A 20,979-nucleotide genomic window follows, 5' to 3' on the forward strand; every position below is an offset into this window, starting at 1 on the left:
ACAACGTACACTATTTCCATATAACCCTGGCGTCATCGAACCTTAAATGTGTAGACCCTACAGGTTCGGGAGACATGCAGACATGCCCGAGACATATCTCTGGCCAATAACCAACAACGGGGTCTGGATATCCATGTTGGTTCCCACATGTTCCACGATTATCTCATCGGATGAACCATGATGTCAAGGATTCAATCAATCCCGTATGCAATCCCTTTGTCTATCGGTATGATACTTGCCCGAGATTCGATCGACGGTATCCCTATACCTTGTTTAATCTCGTTACTGGCAAGTCTCTTTACTCGTTCCGTAACACATCATCCCGTGGCTAACTTCTTAGTCACACTGAGCTCATTATGATGATGGATTACCGAGTGGGCCCAAAGATACCTCTCCATCACACGGAGTGACAAATCCCGGTCTCGATACGCACAACTCAACAAACACTTTCGGAGATACCCGTAGTGCACCTTTATAATCACCCACTTACGCTGTGACGTTTGGTACACCCAAAGCACCCCTACGGTATCCAGGAGTTGCACAATCTCACGGTCTAAGGAAATGATACTTGACATTAGAAAAGCTTTAGTAGACAAACAACACGATCTAGTGCTATGCTTAGGATTGGGTCTTGTCCATCACATCATTCCCCAATGATGTGATCCCGTCATCAATGACATGCAATGTCCATGATCAAGAAACCATGATCATCTATTGATCAACGAGCTATCCAAATAGAGGCTCACTAGGGACACATTGTGATCTATATATTCACACATGTATTACAATTTCTGTTTAATACAATTATAGCATGCATAATAGACAATTATCATGAACTGGAAATATAATAATAACTACTTTATTATTGCCTCTAGGGCATATTTCCAACACTCCCACTCAAATTGACATCCCTCTAGTCATTCGAGTGATACTTGATCAAAATTCACTAACTCAAGTCCAATCATCACATGAGTTGAGTTGGATTCAATGGTGGACGTATCTATGTTGATCATATCTACTATATGACTCATGTTCAACCTTCCGTTATCTTGTGCTTTGAGGGCATGTTTGGACATGCTAGGCTCATCAAGTTTAACCCGAATGTTCCGCGTGTGCAAAACTGTCTTGCACCCATTGTATTCGAACGAAGAGTCTATCACACCCGATCATCACGTGGTGTCTTGAAACGACGAACTTTTGCAATGGTGCACACTCGGGGAGATCACAATTTTATCTTGAAATTTTAGTGAGGGATCATCTTATAATGCTACCATCGTCCTAAGAAAAATAAGGTGCATAAAAGGATTAACAGCACATGCAAATCATAAGTGACATGATATGGCCATCATCTTGTGCTTTTGATATCCATCTCCAAAGTACCGGCATGATCTACATCTTCACGAGTGCCACATCATGATCTCCATCATTGTACTGCCATCGAGGTTGTCTCACCAAGTATGTTGTTACTACTAAAGCTACTGAACTAGCGATAAAGTAAAGCATCACCGGGCACAAAAAATTTAAGAAAACCATATGGCACCTGCCAGTTGTCGTAGCATCGACATGTAAGTCGATATTTAACTATTACAACATGATCATCTCATACATCAAATATATAATATCATGTCTTTCCATATAATATCACAACATACCCTGCAAAAACAAGTCAGACGTCCTCTAATTTGTTGTGGCATGTTTTACGTGGCTGCTATGGGTATCTAGCATGATCGCATCTTACTTACGCAAAACCACAACGGTGATATACAAGTTGCTATTTAACCATCTCCAAGGACCGCCTCTGTCAAATCTGCTTCAAATAAAGTAGGAGAAACAGACATCCACCAGTCATCTTTATGCAACTAGTTGCATGTTAGTCGATGAAACCGGTCACTCGTAAGCGTACGAGTAATGTTGGTCCGGGCCGCTTCATCCAACAATACCGCCAAATCAAGAAAAGCCTAAGGAGGGAAGCAATCTGAATATCAACACCCACAAACTACTTTGTTTTCTACTCGAGATGTCATCTACGCATAGACCTAGCTCATGATGCCACTGCTGGGGAACGTCGCATGGGAAACAAAAAATTTCCTACGCAGACATAAGATCTATCCATGGTCATGACCATCCACGAAAGGAGAGAATGCATCTACATACCCTAGTAGATCACCAAACGGAAGCGTATATAATGCGGTTGATGTAGTGAAACATCTTCGCGATCCAAATTGCAATCCGTCCTGCGATCCCATCATGATCCATCTCGCGATCTCATCACGATCCATCCCGATCTAGTGTCGAACAGACGGCACCTCCGTGTTCAGCTCACGTACATCTCGATGACAATCTCCGCCTTCTTGATCTAGCAAGAGGGAGCGGAGAGGTAGCTGAGTTATCTGACAGCCTAACAGTGTGGCGCCGATGGTGGTGGAGCTGATCGGCAGGGCTTCGTCGTGCACTGTCGAACCTATTCTAGAGGAAGAACGAACTAGAGGGAGGGAGAGGGGTTGTGCCTTATATTAGTGTGTTGGCTGCCCTCTCCCCCCTCTAGTATATATAGGAGGATACGGGAAGGGGTGGCGCACCAAGAGGAGGAATCCTCCTCCACTAAGGGAGGTGGAGTCCTACTCCTAGTAGGATTCCCTCCCAACTTGGCCTCCTCCCACCTCCTTGGTGCAAGGGAATTTTGGGGCTGGCTGCCCAGCCCACTAAGGGCTGGTGCGCCACCTCTTAGGCCCATGTGGCCCCTGGGGTGGGTGGACTTCTCCCGATGGATCCCCCAAAACCCATTCGTCGTTCTCGGTACACTACCAGAAATGCCCGAAACCATTCCGGAGTCCAAATACCCTCTTCCTATATATCAATATTCGTCTCTGCACCATTCCGGAACACCTTCTGACGTCCGGAATGTCATCCAGGACTCCAAACAACCTTCAGTCACCAACATACATAACTCAACAATACCGAAACATCATCGAACCTTAAGTGTGCAGACCCTGCGGGTTCGAGAACTATGCACACATGGCCGAGACACTCTCCGTTCAATAACTAATAGCCTAACCTGGATTCCCATATTGCCTCCTACATATTCTACGAAGATATATATCGGTAGAACCTCCATGTCAAGGATTCAGTTAATCATGTATACTATTCCGTTTTTCCATGGGTATGTTACTTGCCCGACATTTGATCGTCTGTATCTCCATACCTAGTTCAATCTCATTACCGATAAATCTCTTTACTTGTTCCGTGATAAAAAGATCACGTGACTAACTCTTTAGTCACATTGCTTTCAAGGCTTGTTGTGATGTTGCATTATGGAGTGGCCCCCGAGTTACCTCTCCGTCACACGGAGTGACAAATCCCAGTCTTGATCCATGCCAACCCAGCACACATCTTCGGACATACCTGTAGAGCACCTTTATAGTCACCCAGTTACGTTGTGACATTTGATACACACAAGGCACTCCTCCGGTGTTGGGGAGTTGCATGATATCATGGTCATAGGAACATATACTTTGACATGCAGAAAACAGTAGCAATAAACTAACACGATCATACACTACGTTCATAGTTTGGGTCTTGTCCATCACATTATTCTCCTAACGATGTGATCCCTTTATCAAACCACATCTCAATTCTATTCCTAGGAAACCTTGACCATCTTTAATCAACGAGCTAGTCCATTAGAGGCTCACTAGGGACAGTGTGTTGTCCATGTATCCACACATGTATTGGAGTTTTCAATCAATACAATTCTAGCATGGATAATAAACGATTATCATGAACAAGGAAATATAATAATAACCAATTTATTGCCTCTAGGGCATATTTCCAACATATAATTCCCTGGAGGGGTTCACCAACTTACCCAACGAGCTCGATTAACTCCGGTCGAACACACTTTCCTGGGTCATGCTCGGCCTCGTCTGATCGGCACACCATAGTCCTACCTACGCTCAACAGAGAGGACAACACGTCGGTCTAAATCCTAAGTGCTTAGGGGTCTTGGACCCATCGCCCTTTGCAGTCGTGTGTGTTACGAGGATGACTGATATCAGTCCTAGCTACCTCTTTATCCAAAGTAGGTGCTTACGTGGGCCACCCGAGCGAGTGACGCTCACTATGACATTTGAAGAGCTTTCGGGAGAATGTAAGATGAAGAGGGCCCATAGTTATTCCCGCATGGTGGTTAGTGTGAAAAAGGCTAGAGGCCTACTCAGATCACATATCCTAATCCGTTAGTGTCTTGGGAGCTCAAGGAAACGATGAGTGATCATGTCGCCCCGTCTGGAGGACCTTCATCAAGGGTTAGGTCCATCCCTCTCCTGGGACGGACTGCCTGCCCTACTATGCCTTCTAATTATCTCGCGAGTACCTTCCAGGTCAACCCGACTCGCAAGAGATGGTCGGGAACTCAGGTCCACCTCATCCGGGGGGGGGTACCTCCTATCCTTCAGTCCCACAATACCGGTAATAGGCACAATAGGTAAAGGTAATACTGTGTCCTTATCATCGAGGGGGAAATCTGAGGAATCACCCTCGATGGATTCCCAGTCGATGTAATCGTCATGGTGAACTTGGTGGAATCACCCTCGATAGGTTCACACTTGAGGGGCTGCAGGACAGAGGCATCATCAGAGGTGGTGAAAGAGGAATCACCCTCTGAAATCCATGACCGACTAGCTACACGATAGGGTTATCATCAGGAGTGCGTTATGAGTATCAACTTCGGCACTCGATAGTGGATCTGAAGAGTCATACAAATAAGGGGGTGTGAGGTGATGTGTCAAGCTTAGGATGTTTAGCACACTGATCGAGTCATTGATGATGATGGGGGAGCAACATGAACAAGGTGAGGTGTCACCAGTGGATCACTAACCAACCTATACTAAGCATATATGGTAAGCAGGTAGGTAACAATAGCATGTTACAAAATCAAGTAAGCATATATGCTTGGCATTTAAATAAAATAGCTTATAAATTTTATAATTTTAAAAGGAATTAATTTATTGTTTTGGCCTCTGTTTTAAATATTTCACGACACTTAACCCGACACAGATTTGGTGAGCATGGTGCGAGCGCACCCTGCTTGAAAAATAAATTCATAAATTGCTAAAAAAACAAAAAAATGGAATTTATTTTTGTAATATACATACTCAATCAGTATATTCGTGTATGAAGTTTCACGAAGAAATCACATCGGTGGTAATCTGGAAAAAAATGACAAAACCGAATCTATATTATTAAAACAGTTTGATGAACAGTATGGCCACAATTGTATTTTCTTCACTAAAAATACCATCGGTGTCAATACACCATGAAACTTCCCACGTGATTAGAATGGTCAACTAAGTTTCTTATCGTGAAATTTCAGAATGTTTTAAAAAAAACCAGTATTTTTTATGAATTTACTATTCATGTGGGTGTGCACGGACCCTTGTTCACCTTTGTATTTTTCTGCTTAACCACTTTATAAAATAATGGTTTCTACCCCACAATTACTGAGGGATTATTTGCAACATTATGAACATTTTTTTATGTTTGAAGAAATAATAATTTGACTTTATTTTAAATGTGGAGTTGGACTGGGTTTGGTTCAAAGTGAAGTTTAGCAGAATTAAATCTGATGACATGGCACCATTAGCATGAGTTTCCTGTAGCATGACATAGGGTTGTTACAATATTTCGGTTTTTCTCAATACATGTGTCAAAGGAGGACCAAGAGAAAACTAGTTTCACTTGCCCTTTTGAACTTATGCTTATATACGTATACCTTTTGGTTTATGCAATGCACGTGTTACCTTTCAATGATGTATGACTGATATATTCTCTAAATTTTGTGAAAAGATTATTGAAGGTTTCATGGATGATTTTTCTGTTTACAAGACTTCTTTTGATGATTGCTTGAGCAACCTTGATCGAGTTTTGCAGAGATGTGAAGAAACGAACATTGTCTTGAACTAAGAGAAGTGCCACTTTATGGTGAATGAAGGCATAGTGCTTGGGCATAAAATTTCCTACATATGTATTGAGGTAGACAAAGAAGTTCATGCAATAGACAAAATGACATGTACTAAATATGTTAAAGGTATAAGAAGTTTTCTTGGTCATGATGGTTACTATAGGCATTTTACTAAATATTTCTCCAAGATATCTAGGCCATTAACTAGTCTTCTTCAAAAAGATATAACATTTGGGTTTGATGACTATTGTGTAGAAGCCTTTGGTATACGTAAGAAAATCTTAATTGATGCACTTATTGTTCAACCACCTGATTGGGACTTGCCATTTGAAATTATGTGTGATGCTAGTGATTATGTTGTTGGTGCTATTCTAGGACAAAGAGTAGATAAGAAATTGAATCTTATCCATTATGCTATTAAAAATCTAGAGAGTGCCCAAAGAAATTATGCTACTACTGAGAAGGAATATTCTGCACTTGTGTTTGCATGTGATAAGTTTAGACCTTATATTGTTATTCCAAAGTTACTATTCACACTGGTCATGCTGCTATTAAATACCTTATGGAAAAGAAAGATGTTAAGCCTAGACTGATTAGGTAGATTCTCTTACTTCAAGGGTTTGATTTGCATATTGTTGATAGAAAGGGAGCTGAAAACCCTGTAACACATAATTTCTCTAGAATGAAAACTGTTCTTGATGACCCACTGCCTATTGATGATAATTTTCATGATGAGCAATTAGCTTCTATAACTAATTTCAATAGTACTCCTTCGTATGCAGATTATGTTAATTATATTTTTGCTAAATATATACCACCAAGTTTAATCTATCAACAAAAGGAAAACTTCTTCTATATTTTAAGACATTACATTTGGGCCGACCCACATATTTATAAATAAGGAGTAGATGGTGTTATTAGATGTTGTGTACCTAAGTATGAACAGGGGAAGATCCTACAGAAATGTCATTCCGAGGCTTACGGAGGGCACCACGCTGGTGACAGAACTGCACACAAGGTATTATAATCCGATTTCTGTTGGCCTACTTTTTCCAAAGATGCTCGTAAGTATGTCCTCTCTTGTGATGAATGTCAAAGAATTGGTAACATTGGTATACATCAAGAAATTCCAAAGAATTATTTACTCGTTATTGAACCATTTGATGTATGGGGTTTTGATTATATGGGACCTATTCCTTCCTCTAATGGGTATACTCATATCTTAGTTGTTGGTTATTACGTTACTGAGTGGGTAGTATCTATTCCAACTAGTAGTGATGATCATAACACTTCTATTAAAATGCTTAAAGATGTTATTTACCCCAGATTTGGAGTCCCTAGATATTTAATGACTAATGCTGGTTCACATTTTATTAATGGTCCTTTTCGTAAGCTTCTAGCTAAATATGATGTTAACAATATAATTGCATAACGTTATCATCATGAGTCTAGCGGTCAAGTTGAGTTGAGTAATAGTAAAATAAAATTAATATTGCAAAAGATTGTTAATAGATCTAAAAAGCATTGGTCTAAGAAACTTGATGATGATCTATGGGCTTATAGAACTGCTCATAAAAACCCTATGGGAATGTCCCCATATAAAATGGTCTATGGAAAAGCATGTCGTTTACCTCTTGAGTTACAACATAAATATTATTGGGCAATTAAAGAACTTAACTATGATTTCAAACTTGCTAGTGAAAAGAGATTACTTTATATTAGCTCGTTAGATGAATGGAGGACACAAGCTTATGAAAATGCCAAGTTTCTAAAGAAAAGGTTAAAAGACGGCATGAGAATAGAATCCAAAAACAAGAATCCAATGTAGGAGACCTTGTTCTTTTGTACAATTCTTGTTTTGGGTTTTTTGCAAGTAAGCTTCTCTCGAAATGGGCAGGACCATATATCACGACGGGAAATAGCTAATTTTCCATCAGCTCTGTTCTTTGCCATCAGCTTTTCATTGGTGCGGATTACAAAGACGTACTTTGATGTTAGTGGCCGTCTGTTTCACCGTTGGCGGACAACAAATACCCATGATAGCTGACGGCAAAGACTCGCTCATGACGATACATACATTGTCGTCCATTTTTACCTTGGCTCACGGTAAATCAGTGTTATTTCACGGTGGGATAACGGTGGTGCCACTCTTTGCCGTCTATCGTACTCGGGCTGACGGCAAAGGACTTCTCTTGCTAGGACATCGTCCCCGCTCTCCACTCCCAGGGCACACACAGCATGCATCATCCCCGCTCTCCTAGGGTTAACGCGCCGCCACCGACCCCTCCTTAACCGCACCACCACCGGCCCCTCCTCCATCATGTTGTCGCTGTCGTTGCTGTGACTCAGTGGCCACGTGACCACCGCCGTGTTCTCGCCTCCCTGAGCTACCCATCGTCTCCGCCACCTCGAGCTGGTCCTCTCCGTTGAAGGAAGCAAGCCCGGACTCCCTGTGGAGCCGCCATCGCCATCTTCTTCAACCTTCGGTTGCCGGACGCCAATTTCAAATTGGTTGGCTAGGGAGCTTCCGCGACCCCGTCATGCGCGTAAAAAGGACCTAAGTGAGCCGCTACTTTGTTTCCCCCTCTTACTCGTTTTATTTCTTTCTCTACACCATATCTTCGCCATGGACGAGGGCTCCTTGTCGCCGCACTCGTTGTTGTTGTTGCTAGAAAGATCGGGTGACCGAGATGAGCTCATGGATGTCCTCCCCGTGAGCTGTAGAAGTTACAGAAGCTCTTAGCCGTGGGTTTTGCACGCTCGATCATTGATCCCAATGATGCCCAAACCATGACCATCGCAAACCTCATCGTCGGCCTCAATTCTGGCGGCCATTCAGTCCAACACCACCACCCAGTGTTGCGTCGTGCTTCTAGCTATCTATAGGTCCAAATGGCACTCGAAAAGGTCGCCGTGGCTCAAACCTGAGCCACTTCGGTGCTCTACCATCGGGAATTCAATCACCGTCGTTTTAACACTGTCTACACTGACGTGGTTAGCCTGGTTAGCCACTAAGCATCGCCCCCAGCCACTAACACTACACCTCATATGTTAATTAACCTTTGGGTAATCTTATCTTAGGATTAACTAAAATGAATTAGCCTCTGAGTCTATGACATAAGGGCCCCACAGGCCAGGTTTGACCTAGAACCGTTGTAGTTGACCTGCTAACGCAATGCTAATGCAGCACTTACATCATAAATCGTATACTGGATTTGTTTTATTTAGAAATAAATCTGAAATTTCTAGAAATTGTTTCAAACTTCAAAAATTCACACAAATTCATAGAAAATTACCAAGGGGAGAGGTAATCAAATATCAAATCATGAGCTATAATAAATATAAAAATATCAAATAATAAGAAAAAGAGAATATTGCTTGCAAAAATTAATTTTGTACAATATGAACCCACGATATGTGCATCCTCTTTTATTTGGCCACTTTTGGTATAAGTAGGTCATCTTTTAGTTGGCAACTATTAACAAAAGTATTGTTAGGCCACAAACTAAATATGTTTAAGTGTTTAACACGTATGGACGCACACCCCAACTGCAAAAGAAAAAAATAGTTGTTGCAGCTGATTGTCGCACCTGCATCTATGCGTAGAAAAGAAAACAAATTTAGTCTACGAACTGATTACTCATTTCTCCTCAAACCAAATAGAAGTGAAAGGATCATGGGCATATCTTTCCCCTATTGACAGGTTCAAATTGTTGTCAAAAAGGAAAGAATAGACTCACGTGATTGAGCAACGAACGACCAAGAATACTGCTGCAAATACAACAGGAATAAAGGCACAAGCATGGTGTCATACATGATTTGTCCAGTTATAGCAAACTTATTCTGAATTTTCTAAAACCCAAAGGCCAATCTAAAACATTTCTTAATAAAGTACTATACATTTGGCTTCTATTTATATATAATTAAAGCACATTAATTATTTTTGGGCGGCTTCTTCCATATAGGATGGAGCATAAATAGGCAATCCAACTTTACAGTTAGTCTCATATTTGTTTCTTTAGAATTGGTCGTTGAACTATAATATGATGTTGATTAGATGCACTCATAGATGTTGCTTATTAGCTTATTCTATGAGTGCTTATGTTAGTTGTGCTGGTGCTTTTCATGTGAAGGGATCTTTCCTTAAAATCCAGGAGCACCGTTGGTCCCGTTGTCATTGCCGTCGTCGTTGGAGTAGAGGTGAGCTCGGCTGTCATCTCCTTGCGGTCTCCTATTTTGCTGTGTTCCAGTTGTCGTGCCGATGCGTCAAGATTTTACTTTCATGGTAAGTCTCGTAACCTAGGCATATCCCGTTCGAAAGGATGGCATCTATAAATATGCATGTCTTTGCATATTTATAATTGTCATCCTTTCAAATTGTCCATCTTATCCATCGATAGCCTCTGTATGCGTAGATTGGGTTTCGTTTCCCGTGCTCTACTATGGTGTGAGGAAAAAATTCGTGAGCACCATGATACGTCTCCAACGTATCAAAAATTTATGAAGTATTCATGCCCTGTTTGCCTATGTTTACAATACTTTTATATGATTTTGACGCACTTTATATGATTTATTTAGAACTAACCCGGACTAATGGTGTTTTCAGCAGAATTACCATGGTATTGTTTTGTGCAGGAAATGAAAGTTCTCGGAATCGTCCGAAAGTTTTCTATATTTTTTTGGAGGAAATAAGCAATATTGGAGCAAAGAACCACCGGAGGGGAGCCACTAGTGTGCCACAAGCCAACAAGGCACGCCCCCACCTAGGTCGCCCACGTGGCTCCATTTGGCGTGATTTCAACACTGAGAAATCCCATATATATACTAGAAACCCCACAAGTAAAAAATATAACTTCCACTCTATCATCGCAACTCTGTGTATCAGTGAAAAAACAATTTGGACACCCAGTATCCTGCCAAAGAGGGGAAATCATCTCCGGTGGCTATCTTCATCATCCCGACGGAGGCCATGACAAGGAGGGAGTAGTTCACCCTCGGGGCTCAGGTTTTGTACCAGTAGCTTGCGTTTAATCTCTGTCACTCTCATGTTGTTTAGACATCACGATCTTGATGTATCACGAGCTTTGTTAATATAGTTGGATCATATGGTGTTTGTCCCTTTCTATTGTTGTGATGAATTGAATCTTTCCCTTTAAGATCTCGTTATGTTGGATTGAATATTTTGATTTGAGAAAACTTGATGTATGTCTGGCATGTGGATATGAGTATTGAATTTAGGGTATTCAAGTGATTCACTTGATATATGTTATGGCATCAACTTGAGCAAGTCCGGTAACCTTGTGGATCTATGCATAGGGGTTGATTGCACGTTTTCATGTTACGTTCTCCGATAGAGATCTTGGGGTGCTCCTTGAAGTTCTTTGTGTTGGATTGAATATGATAAATCTGAAATTGTTTGATGCATGTCGCAAAATTTACCCACAGATACTTGAGGTGACATTGTAGTATCTAGGTGAAATTAGGGTTGATTGATATGTATCATGTGTGTTATTCTAGTATGAACTCTAGGGTTGTTTGTGACACTTATAGGAATAGCTGAAAAGATTGATTAGAAAGAATAACTTTGAGGTGGTTCTACTACCTACACCAATTTCATCTTATTGTTCTCTGCTAGATAGGAACTGTGGAGTGATTCTTCGTTGCACATTGAGGGATGTATCGTATCATTCTAGTATGTTAGCATTGTTGAGAGATTGCACTTGTGAAAGTATGAACCCTAGGCCTTACTACCAAGCATTTATACAACGTTTTGCTCATTTTTTAAAACTTGCTACCTTGTTGTTTTTATATATTCAGATTACAAAAACCTATATCTACTATCCAGATTGCACCTGTCTCACCATCTCTTCGCCGAACTAGTGCACCTATACAATTTTCAATTGTATTGGGTGTGTTGGGAACACAAGAGATTTCTTGTATTTGATTGCAGGGTTGTTTTGGAGAGACCATCGTCATCCTACACCTCCCATGGATTCATAAACCTTAGGTCATCCACTTGAGGGAATGTTGCTAGTGTCCTATAAAACTTTGCGCTTGGAGGCCCAACATAGTCTACAAGAATAAAGTTGTGTTGTAGACATCAAGCTCTTTTCTGGCTCCTTCGCATGGGACGTGAGTGATTGAAGGTATATCTTTAGATCTTTCAATTAAATATTTTAGTTTCTTGTATTTCACTAGTTTGGTTTTACAAAATAAAACTACAAAAAAATGGAATTTAGGTTGCCACTTTTGCTTCGTCTCTATAAAGTCTTTCATGAAAATGATGGTTTGGAAAGTTGTGCTCATTAGTTAGAGGAAGAATTTATAAAAATGCTTAATGTAAAATCCTTTAATGATGAGCATGATAGCAATATTGTTAGTATGAATTCTCTGAATATCCATGATGCTAATGATGTGCAAAGCCACAAGGTTGGGGATGCTATGTTTGATGAAGATGCTACTTTTAGTCCCCCCAAGTTTTGATGAGCAAATTTATTATGATGAAATCATGTCTGCTATCTATGATGATTATTGTGTTGACATTTATGCTATAAAGAATAAGGATAACCATGAAACTTGTCATCATGATTTTAATTTTCACATGGATTATATCAATCAAGTCTCTCATGATAGTTATTTTGTTTAGTTTGCTTCCACTACTATGAACGATAACAATTTTGCTTGTGTGGGTAGTAATAAAAATTCTATCCTTTTGCACCATTAAAAGAATGCTCTATGTGATAGTTATATTGTTGAATTCCTTCATGATGCTATTGAAAATTATTATGAGGGAGGAACATATTCTTGTAGGCATTGCAACAATATCAAGTTTCCTCCCTATGTGTTTAAAGTTTTGAAGGCATGCTTGTTTTGCCTTCCTATGCAAGTTGATTATTGCTACAATAAATTGTTTTCTTGAAAAATCCCTATGCATAGGAAGTGGGTTAGACTTAAATGTTCTTCTCATGTGATGCATGATGACCTCTTGCATGCATCAATTACTACTTTTTATACGAGCATCATTTAAAGCATCATGTCTAGCCAAAAGGCATTAAAGAAAAGCGCTTGTTGGGAGACAACCCAACACTTTTACTTTCTATTTTTGTGTGTTCACATTATTAAGCTATTGTGCTAATCATGTTTTGTGTCTTTTATTTCAATGAGGGGCCAAGTAAATCCTTTGGGATAGTGTGGATACTTGCTTGTTTGATTTTGTGCAACAACAGACACATTTACGTCCATTGCAGAATTTTTCTCATTTTAGTAAAGAGTCAAAAAATCTAATTTTCTTTTAAATATCCATGCAAATTATCTACGTTTTCCTAACATTTCAGATTTTTTAGAGTCACGAAAGTATGGTGTTCATTAAGATCTTCACAGACCGTTTTGTTTTTGACAGATTTTGTCATGCATGCATAATTTGCTTGTTATAGTGTTTCCATAGCTTATGTTCAGTGATATATATTATGGGAATTATGGAATATAGTAGGTATTATGTGAGAACAATATGAATCTTGTCTTGACAATACCTAAGTGAACGATCAGAGTTATTTTTCTGATCAATCTTATGAGCTATCCCTATAAGTGTCACGAAGAACCCTAGAGTTCGTACTAAAATAACACCTTAAGATACACATCAATCAAAACCCTAATGTCACCTAGATACTCCAATGTAACCACAAGTACCCATGGGCTTCATTATACGAGATGCATCACACAGTTTAAATTCATCATGTTCAATCCAACACAAAGAACTTCAAAGAGTGACCCAAAGTTTCTACGGAGAGTCAAGATGACAACATGTGCCAACCCCTATGCATAGATTCCCAAGGTCACAGAACCCGCAAGTTGACCACCAAAACATACATCAAGTGGATCAATATAACACCCCATTGTCACCATGGATGTCCCATCGCAATACATACATCAAGTGTTCTCAAATCCTTAAAGACTCCATCCGATAAGAAAACTTCAAAGGGAAAACTCAATTCATCACAAGAACATAGAGAGGGGAAAACTCCATATGATTCATCTATATTAATAAAGCTCGCGATACATCAAGATCGTGCCATCTCAAGAACACGAGAGAGAGAGAGAGAGAGAGAGAGAGTCCCGGATAGATCACGGACGTCATGAGGGTTTCCGGAATAGTCCGGAAACGAAGATTGATATATAGGATGACCTCATTTGATTACCGGAAGGTTTTCGGAGTTACCGGGAATGTACCGGGAATGACGAATGGGTTCCGGGAGTTCACCGGGGGGGGCAACCCACCCCGGGGAAGCCCATAGGCCATAAGGGTGGCGCACCAGCCCATAGTGGGCTGGTGGGACAGCCCAAAAGGGCCCTATGCGCCATAGAGATAAAAATCAAAGAGAAAGAAAAAAAAGGGAGGTGGGAAGGAAGGGAAGGACTCCCACCCACCAAACCAAGTCCAACTCGGTTTGGGGGGGGAGCCTTCCCCCTTTGGCTCGGTCGACCCCCTTGGGGCTCCTTGAGCCCCAAGGCAAGGTCCCCTCCCTCCCACCTATATATACGGAGGTTTTAGGGCTGATTTGAGACGACTTTCCCACAGCAGCCCGACCACATACCTCCACGGTTTTTCCTCTAGATCGCGTTTTTGCGGAGCTCGGGCGGAGCCCTGCTGAGACAAGGTCATCACGAACCTCCGGAGCGCCGTCACGCTGCCGGAGAACTCTTCTACCTCTCCATCTCTCTTTCTGGATCAAGAAGGCAGAGATCATCGTCGAGCTGTACGTGTGCTGAACGCGGAGGTGCCGTCCGTTCGGTACTAGATCGTGGGACTGATCGCGGGATTGTTCGCGGGGCGGATCGAGGGACGTGAGGACGTTCCACTACATCAACCGCCTTCACTAACGCTTCTGCTGTACGATCTACAAGGGTATGTAGATCACTCATCCCCTCTCGTAGATGGACATCACCATGATAGGTCTTCGTGCGCGTAGGAAAATTTTTGTTTCCCATGCGACGTTCCCCAACAGTGGCATCATGAGCTAGGTTCATGCGTAGATGTCTTCTCGAGTAGAACACAAAAGTTTTTGTGGGCGGTGATGTGCGTTTTTCTGCCCTCCTTAGTCTTTTCTTGATTCCGCGGTATTGTTGGATTGAAGCGGCTTGGACCGACATTACTCGTACGCTTACGAGAGACTAGTTTCATCGTTACGAGTAACTCCGTTGCTCAAAGATGACTGGCAAGTGTCGGTTTCTCCAACTTTAGTTGAATCGGATTTAGCCGAGGAGGTCCTTGGATGAGGTTAAATAGCAACTCATATATCTCCGTTGTGGTGTTTGCGTAAGTAAGATGCGATCCTACTAGATACCCTTGGTCACCACGTAAAACATGCAACAACAAAATTAGAGGGCGTCTAACTTTTTTTGCAGGGTATGCTTGTGATGTGATATGGCCAACGATGTGATGTGATATATTGGATGTATGAGATGATCATGTTGTAATAGAAATATCGAGTTGCACGTCGATGGTACGGCAACCGGCAGGAGCCATAGGGTTGTCTTTATACTAACGTTTGTGCTTGCAGATGCGTTTACTATTTTGCTAGGATGTAGCTTTAGTAGTAATAGCATGAGTAGCACAACAACCCCGATGGCAACACGTTGATGGAGATCATGGCGTGGCACCGGTGACAAGAAGATCGTGCCGGTGCTTTGGTGATAAAGATCAAGAAGCACGTGATGATGGCCATATCATGTCACTTATGAATTGCATGTGATGTTAATCCTTTTATGCACCTTATTTTGCTTAGAACGACGGTAGCATTATGAGGTGATCTCTCACTAAAATTTCAAGACGAAATTGTGTTCTCCCCGACTGTGCACCGTTGCTACAGTTCGTCGTTTCGAGACACCACGTGATGATCGGGTGTGATAGACTCAACGTTCACATACAACGGGTGCAAAACAGTTGCGCACGCGGAACACTCAGGTTAAGCTTGACGAGCCTAGCATGTGCAGACATGGCCTCGGAACACATGAGACCGAAAGGTCGATCATGAATCATATAGATGATATGATTAGCATAGGGATGCTTACCACTGAAACTATACTCAACTCACGTGATGATCGGACTTGAGCTAGTGTAAGTGGATCATGAACCACTCAAATGACTAGAGAGATGTACTTTTTGAGTGGGAGTTTAGCGAATAGCAAGATAAATTCAAGTATAAGCAAGGTCGAAGCTCTTGTGAGTGAGAAATAGGTAGCTGGTAGGAAGCGCTGAATTATGGGCAGGGACTGAAACAGCTTTGGGAGCTAGGCTACCAAGAAAAGAGGTGTTTCAACAGCCTTTAATACTTGATTTTGGTTTGATTGCAGCAATGCAGTCCGTCCTCTATGGAGAGAGATGCACTTAAACCAACCGCATAGTGTGTAAGGATGTCTCTGCGATGGTGATCTTTTGCTTTTGAAATGAGAATGGCTCGGAAGGCTATCATTTTGATTTTCCTTAATAAGAGGGCTCATTTGTACTTGATTTCTGATATCGGCGGGGTACTAGTTGTTGATTAAAAAAAAGATCAGCAGAGATAGTTGAAGGCATGGGGACCGAATTCTTCCCTGTCCTCTCTGATTGCTTTTCATCGTCTCTTTGCGTTTACCCTATTTTCGTGACTCTCCTCTCTTTCTTCTCCCCGTACCATTATTTTGATCGTTTCTGAATCTTGAGATTGCTTCAATGCATGTGATCCCTCTCCTCAGCCTTCCCCTCCTAAATCTTAGAATCCTAATGCCGCAGGTGCTATGTCTGACTAAGAGAAAGAAGTAAGCGGATCTTGCAGCTGTTTTCATTCCTTTATTTAGGTCTTGAACCTATTAAGTTTTTTGGCCTCTAGTGCTCAAGTTCCTGCTTCTGCTAGTGATCTTCCACAATCCTCAATTTGTGATGAAAGGTCGACTAGTTTTCACCGAGCACTCAGCTTTCAGACAAGTCTTCAGACTCCTTTACAGATAATCAAAATAAGGGGTCTAAGAAGCCGAAGGGGAAGAAAAAGAAAAAGAAAAAAAGAGAGTGCCGATTCCCTGTAGCAGGATCGATTGAACTGATGCCTGTGGAAGCACTATGAGTTTGGTGTGAGTGAAGCTAGCCTAGGCAACTCAACAAAAGTCAAGATGGATGATGGCATGATCTAGCAAAGCAGAGGTTGTTCTCGGCCTGGAGGAGAAGACTCGCCTGCACTCAGGTACGAGCGATCCCAGTCCGCGGCAGAGAACAAGACAGAAGGCTGCTAGGCCTGATAGCGAAGTGAGCTTTGTGACTTTTAGTAGGGTTGTATCGTCCGTCTTCAACATTCATCCATAAGACTTATTTATTCGATTTGATTAAGTTAAACTCTAATTATCTTGAACATAGTCTAAGTCCACTTTGAATATATTTGTGTTGTAGATCATGGCTCACGCCACAGTCATCCTGAATTTTAATACGTTCCTAGAGAAAGCTAAGTTGAAAGATGATGGAAGCAACTTTGTAGACTGGGCTCGTAATCTTAAGCTAATCTTACAAGCTGGGAAGAAGGATTATGTCCTTAATGCTGCGTTAGGAGATGAGCCACCCGCTACGGCTGATCAGGATGTTAAGAACGCTTGGTTAGCACGTAAGGAGGACTACTCAATAGTTCAATGTGCAGTCTTGTATGGCTTAGAACCGGGACTTCAACGTTGCTTTGAGCGTCATGGAGCATTTGAGATGTTCCAGGAGTTGAAGTTTATCTTTCAGAAGAACGCCCGGATCGAGAGGTATGAGACCTCCGATAAATTCTATGCTTGCAAGATGGAGGAAAACTCATCTGTCAGTGAACATGTGCTCAAAATGTCTGGGTACTCAAACCGTCTAGCTGATCTGGGGATTGAACTCCCGCAAGAAGCTATCACTGACAGAATCCTTCAATCACTGCCGCCAAGCTATAAAGGCTTTGTGTTGAACTACAACATGCAAGGGATGAACAAGTCTCCCGGCGAGTTGTTTGCGATGCTGAAAGTCGCAGAATCTGAACTCCGTAAAGAGCATGAAGTGTTGATGGTGAATAAGACCACTAGTTTCAAGAGAAACGGCAAAGGCAAGAAGGGCAATTCGAAGAAGAGCGGCAAGCCTGTTGCCAATCTGACGAAGAAACCCAAAGCTGGACCTAAGCCTGAAAAGGAGTGTTACTATTGCAAGGGTATGGGTCACTGGAAGCGCAATTGCCCCAAGTATCTGGCAGATAAGAAGGCGGCCCAAGAAAAATCAGGTATATTTGATATACATGTTATTGATGTGTACTTAACTGGCTCTCGTAGTAGTGCCTGGGTATTCGATACCGGTTCTGTTGCTCATATTTGCAACTCGAAACAGGAACTGCGGAATAGACAAAGGCTGGCGAAAGATGAACTGGCGATGCGCGTAGGAAATGGTTCCAAGGTTGATGCAATCGCCGTCGGCACAGTGTCACTTCAGTTACCGTCAGGATTAGTGATGAACTTAAATCATTGTTATTTAGTGCCTGCGTTGAGCATGAACATTATATCTGGATCTTGTTTATTGTGAGACGGTTACTCTTTTAAGTCAGAGAATAATGGTTGTTCTATTTCTATGAGTAACATCTTTTATGGTCATGCACCGAATGTGAGAGGATTGTTCATATTGAATCTTGATAGCGATACGCATATACATAACATTGAGACCAAAAGAGTTAGAGTTAACAATGATAGCGCCATATTTTTGTGGCACTGCCGCTTAGGTCATATTGGTGTAAAGCGCATGAAGAAACTCCATGCCGATGGACTTTTGGAGTCACTTGACTTTGATTCACTTGACACGTGCGAACCATGCCTCATGCGCAAGATGACTAAGACTCCGTTCTCCGGAACAATGGAGCGTGCAAGTGACTTGTTGGAAATCATACATACCGATGTGTGTGGTCCGATGAGCGTGGAGGCACACGGCGGATATCGTTATTTTCTCACCTTCACTGACGATTTAAGTAGATATGGTTATGTCTACTTGATGAAGCACAAGTCTGAAACAGTTGAAAAGTTCAAGCAATTTCAGAGTGAAGTGGAAAATCATCGTAACAAGAAGATCAAGTTCCTGCGGTCTGATCGTGGGGGTGAATATCTGAGTTTCGAGTTTGGTACTCACTTAAGACAATGTGGAATTGTTTCACAGTTAACACCCCCTGGAACACCACAGCGTAATGGTGTGTCCGAACGTCGTAATCGTACTCTATTAGAGATGGTGCGATCTATGATGTCTCTTACTGATTTGCTGTTATCGTTTTGGGGTTATGCATTAGAAACAGCTGCATTCACTTTAAATAGGGCACCATCAAAATCCGTTGAGATGACACCATACGAACTGTGGTATGGCAAAAGGCCAAAGTTGTCATTTCTTAAAGTTTGGGGATGTGATGCTTATGTCAAAAAGCTTTAGCCTGAAAAGCTGGAACCCAAAGCGGAAAAGTGCGTCTTCATAGGTTACCCAAAAGAGACAGTTGGGTATACCTTCTATCTCAAATCCGAGGGCAAAGTGTTTGTTGCTAAAAACGGAGCTTTTCTCGAGAAGGAGTTTCTCTCGAGAGAATTGAGTGGGAGGAAGATAGAACTTGACGAGGCTGTTGAACCTCTCATCCCTCTGGATGGTGGCACAGGGCAAGGGGAAACCTCTGTCATTGCGACGCCGGTTGAGGAGGAAGTTAATGATGATGATCATGAAACTCCAGTTCAAATTTCTGTCGAACCACGCAGGTCGACGATACCACGTGCTGCTCCAGAGTGGTACGGTAATCCCGTCTTATCAATCATGTTGTTAGACAACAATGAACCTGCGAATTATGAAGAAGCAATGGTGGGCCCAGATTCCAACAAATGGCTGGAAGCCATGAAGTCCGAGATAGGATCCATGTATGAGAACAAAGTGTGGACTTTGGAGGTACTACCTGAGGGCCGCAAGGCCATTCAGAACAAATGGATCTTTAAGAGGAAGACGGACGCTGACGGTAATGTGACCGTTTATAAATCTCGACTTGTGGCAAAGGGTTTTTCACAAGTTCAAGGAGTTGACTACGATGAGACTTTCTCACCCGTAGCGATGCTTAAGTCCGTCAGAATCATGTTAGCAATAGCTGCATTTTTCGATTATGAAATCTGGCAGATAGATGTCGAAACGGCGTTCCTTGACGGTTTCCTTAAGGAAGAATTGTATATGATACAACCCGAAGGTTTTGTCGATCCTAAGAATGCTAACAAGGTGTGCAAGCTCCAGCGATCCATTTATGGACTGGTGCAAGCATCTCGGAGTTGGAACAAACATTTTGATGAGGTGATCAAAGCATTTGGGTTTATACAAGTGGTTGGAGAATCTTGTATTTACAAGAAAGTGAGTGGGAGCTCTGTGGCGTTTCTAATATTATATGTGGATGGCATATTACTGATTGGAAACAACGTAGAGTTTTTGGAGAGCATAAAAGGTTACTTGAATAAAAGTTTCTCTATGAAGGACCTAGGAGAAGCTGCTTACATTCTAGGCATTAAGATCTATAGGGATAGATCAAAATGCCTGATAGGACTTTCACAAAGCACATACCTTGATAAAGTTTTGAAGAGGTTCAAAATGGAACAGTCCAAGAAAGGGTTCTTGCTAGTTCTACAAGGTACGAGATTGAGTAAGACTCAGTGCCCAGCAACTGATGAAGATAGAGAGCATATGCGCTCCATCCCCTATGCTTCAGCCATAGGTTCTATCATGTATGCGATGTTGTGCACTAGACCGGATGTTAGCCTGGCCATAAGTATGGCAGGTAGGTTCCAGAGTAATCCAGGAGTGGATAACTGGACAGCGGTCAAGAATATCCTGAAGTACCTGAAAAGGACTAAGGAGATGTTTCTCGTGTATGGAGGTGACGAAGAGCTCGCCGTAAAAGGTTACGTCGATGCAAGCTTTGACACAGATCCGGACGACTCTAAGTCGCAAACCGGATACGTATTTATTCTTAATGGGGGTGCGGTAAGCTGGT

This window comes from Hordeum vulgare, chromosome 6H (assembly GCF_904849725.1).
Source record: "Hordeum vulgare subsp. vulgare chromosome 6H, MorexV3_pseudomolecules_assembly, whole genome shotgun sequence".
Taxonomy (NCBI): Eukaryota; Viridiplantae; Streptophyta; class Magnoliopsida; order Poales; family Poaceae; genus Hordeum; species Hordeum vulgare.